Source organism: Leopardus geoffroyi, chromosome A1 (assembly GCF_018350155.1).
Source record: "Leopardus geoffroyi isolate Oge1 chromosome A1, O.geoffroyi_Oge1_pat1.0, whole genome shotgun sequence".
NCBI classification, from domain to species: domain Eukaryota; kingdom Metazoa; phylum Chordata; class Mammalia; order Carnivora; family Felidae; genus Leopardus; species Leopardus geoffroyi.
Genome location: NC_059326.1, coordinates 192,519,810 through 192,524,073, shown reverse-complemented (window position 1 = coordinate 192,524,073; position 4,264 = coordinate 192,519,810). Strand labels below are relative to the sequence as shown.

Below are 4,264 nucleotides of genomic sequence, written 5' to 3'. Positions count from 1 at the left end.
TACGAAACAGCCGACTGGCCCGGGCCAGGCACGTGACGAGAGAAAAAGTTTGGGTCTGTGTGGACTGGAGACAAAAACGCCCTTCTGGTCGAAGGACATCTGAAAGCGGAGAGGAAATGCGCACTTCAAGTAGGAGCCTCTAAGAGCCCGTTCGGCCAAACTCTGGGCCTTTTAAAAGGCCCAGATTTTTTTTATAAAAAAATCAAATCAAATCAGATTTTTAAAAATAGGGCGCCTGGCTGGCTCAGTTGATGGGAGGCTGCTACTCTAGATGTCTAGTGAGTTCCAGACACACGTTGAGCATAGAGATTAATTTTAAAAAAATAATAAACTTAAGATGTGGGTATCCTATACCGTGGAAGGCAGAAAGTAGGCAATTCAGGTGGATAAAAAGGTTACATGGACCAGAAGATCTCATTTTCTCATTTTTATTGTTTCTGTTGCTGCTGAGGGCAGGCAAGGAGGAGAAATTCATCAACTATTATATCACTATATATTCTGGTGAATCTAGATGCAGGAAAGGTACTCCTGTAGAGGTTAAGTTTACATGTTGACTGAAACAGCTAACATTAGGATACGGGATCCATGACCTGAAATGGTGAGCTCTTTTGAAAAAGAACGGAGTTTTATTTTTAAATTTCTAAAAACTATTTTTGAATAGGCAATATGTGTACCTGATATAAAATACAAGAAGATCAAAGAGTGTCTATAGTAAAAAGTCTTTTTTCACTCTTTGCCAGTCCCTTAATTCTCCCAAGAGACACCTTCTGTGACCAGTGTTTTGCATATCCACCCAGAGCTTGTCTGTGTAAATATAAACATGTAAGTCTCCTCCTCTTCTTTAGAAACAGCACACTGTACATGCTTATTTTGCTCCTTGCTTTTTTCACTTAGCACGCAAACTTGGAGATTGTTATATATAGTTCCTTTAAGAACTACCACATTCTTTTTAATAGCTTCATGCTGTCCCATTACCCGCATGTGTCATTATTTGGCCAAAGAAGGACTATATCTTAGTCATCTTTCCCTGCCTAATTCCTGGCACCATGTAAGGGCTCAGGAAACACACAATTCTTGCTCACAAATTAATTAATTTTGTATAACTTATCCATGTTTTTCCTCCTCTCTCCTTTCAGAGGTAGCAGTATTTTTTTTTTAATACTCCAGATATTTCTATAACGTATAGATTTCCCTGCAGACCGAGTCTGCCTTCTGCACTGATCAAACCTTGCTACCTGATCCAATGCCCACCTTAATCTAGCTCCTTTCATATAACAGTACTCCCCACTACTTCCTACTTTTTTTTTAAGTTTATTGGAGGGAGAGAGAGAGTGAGCGCACACGTGTGTGCATGTGTGTGTGCAAGTGGGGGAGGGGCAGGAAGCAGAGAGTGCTGAAGGGAGAGGATCCCAAGCAGGCTCCACGCTTGAGTTCAGAGCCTGACGGGGAGCTCGATCCCACCAACCACAAGATCATGACCTGAGCCAAAATCCAGAGTCGGATGCTTAACTGACTGAGTCACCGAGGTGCCCCTACTTCCCACTTTTTAATGCTCTGGGCATCACTGTTATGTGGACGCATTGTTGATCACTTACTATGTGGAGAATTTGTTTTTCTCTATCTTCTGTTATCCCGACCCTTATATCATTGCTCATAGACTTTCCCATCCAGACTTTCCTTCCTGGTCCTGTCCACGATTCTACCTCTGGTTCTTTTCTTCCTGAACGTTTTTAGCTTATGTGGTCAGTGTTTCCCTGGAGTAGCAGGCAATTTTTTCTATAGTCATTTCAAGCAGGAGCTTTGTGTATCTCGGTGGTATAATTCTGGTGCATAGTAGGTCCTCAGTAAGGCTTGCATAAATGAGAATCTCTCTTTGGTCCTCCTGGGTTTTCTCTTCATCCTGTCTTTGAGGAATTGCTCAGCTTTCTTGTCACCCCAAGGTTGTGTAAGATGCCCCTCTCCTGGCTGCTCTCCTTTAAAGGAAGTGCTCTTGAGAAGAGGTCCTGAGATCCTGGAAGAGGGTGGGTCTGGGTTCAAACTGAACGCTGCCACCCACCAACTTTGTATTTCATTTTTTTTTTTTTTTTAAATTTTTTTTTCAATGTTTATTTATTTATTTTTTGGGACAGAGAGAGACAGAGCATGAACGGGGGAGGGGCAGAGAGAGAGGGAGACACAGAATCGGAAACAGGCTCCAGGTTCTGAGCCATCAGCCCAGAGCCCGACGCGGGGCTCGAACTCACGGACCGCAAGATCGTGACCTGGCTGAAGTCGGACGCTTAACCGACTGCGCCACCCAGGCGCCCCCCAACTTTGTATTTCAAATCCAAAAACAGTTGACTCTTAAATAACACAGTTTTGAATTGTGTGGGTCTGCTTATATATGAATTTTTTTCCATATGGTACAGTAATGTGAATATATTTTCTCTTATGATTTTGTTAATAACATTTTCTTCTCTCTAGCTTACTTCATTGTAAGAATACAATATATACGGGTGTCTGGGTGGCTCAGTCGGTTAAATGTCCAACTGTTGATTTTGGCTCAGGTCATGATCTCACAGTTCATGAGTTCTAGCCCTGCGTGGGGCTCCCTGCTGACAGCAAGGACAGTGTGGGCAGTGTGGAGACTGCTTGGGATTCTCTCTCTCCCTCTGTCTACCCCTCCCTGCTTGAAAACTGTCTTTCTCTCAAAAAAAAAAAAAAAAAAGAATACAGTATATAATACCTATAATATACAAGACATGTTAATTGGTTGTTTATGTTATCAGTAAGGCTTCTGGCTAACAGTGGGCTATTAATAGTTAAGTTTGGGGTGTCAAAAGTTATATAAAGATTTTCAACTGTGCAGGGCATTGGAGCCCTTAACCGCTGCATTGTTCAAGGGTCAACTTATATTTCAAACATTTTATCTTCGTACACATAATATACTTTAAGAAATGCATCTCAGGCACCTGGGTGGCTTAGTTGGTTAAGTGGCTGACTCTTGAGCTCAGCTCAGGTCTTGATCTCAGGGTTGTGATTTCAAGCCCTGTGTTGGGCTCTGTGCTGGGCACGGAGTCTACTTAAAAAAAAAACGCATCTTGGCTTTGGGAGTAGATTCCATGATTCATCACTTACATACAACACCCAGTGCTCATCCCAACAAGCACCCTCCTCAATGCCCACCACCCATTTTCCTTTCTCACCTGACCCCCATCTCCTTCCACCCTCAGTTTGTTCTCTATTTAAAAGTCTCTTATGGTTTGCCTCCCTCTCTGTTTGTAACTATTTTAAATTTCCCTTCCCCCATTGTCTTCTGTTAAGTTTCTCAGCTTTCACATATGAGTGAAAACATATGATATCTGTCTTTCTCTTACTGACTTATTTCACTTAGTATAATACCCTCCAGTTCCATCCACATTGTTGCAAATGGAAAGATTTCATTCTTCTTCATTGCCGAGTAGTACTCCATTGTATGTGTGTGTGTGTGTGTATATATATATATACCACATCTTTATCCATTCATCAGTTGATGGACATTTGGGATCTTTCCATAATTTGGCTATTGTTGAAAGTACTGCTATAAACATTGGGGTACAAGTGCCCCTATGCATCAGCAATCCTGTATCCCTTGGGTGAATTCCCAGCAGTGCTATAGCTGGGTCATAGGGTAATTCTATTTTTAATTTTTTGAGGAACCTCCACACTGTTTTCCGCAGTAGCTCTACCAGTTTGCATTCCCACCAGCAATGCAAGAGGGTTCCCGTTCTCGACAACATCTGTTGTTTCTGAGTCATTAAATTTAGCCACTCTGGTGTGAGGTGGTATCTCAATGTAGTTTTGATTTGTATTTCCCTGATAAGAAATGCATGCATTGAGAATAACAGGCTTGGCTGGACAAGGATTTCCCCCATCTGCTTCTTAAGCAGAACCATGTTACAATCAGTGTTTCAATTTATTTAACCAATACTCTCGTGCTCATGTTGGCAACACATATACTAAAATTGGAATGATACAGAGAAGATTAGCATGGCCCCTGCGCAAGAAATTCGTGAAGCATTCCATATTTTTTTGTATGGAACCAGAAAAGACCCCGAGTAGCCAAAGCAATCTTGAAAAAGAAAACCAAAGCAGGAGGCATCACAATCCCAGATTTCAAGCTATACTACAAAACTGTAATCATCAAGACAGTATGGTACTGGCATAAGAACAGACACTCAGATCAATGGAACAGAATACAGAACCCAGAAATGGACCCACAAACGTATGGCCAAGTAATCTTTGA

General features: G+C 41.8%; 1 pseudogene; it reads left to right on the top strand.

Moving 5' to 3' along the window:
- The first annotated feature begins 3,953 nt into the window (after positions 1-3,953).
- On the top strand, positions 3,954-4,050 carry LOC123581609 (annotated as a pseudogene).
- Positions 4,051-4,264: the final 214 nt, after the last annotated feature.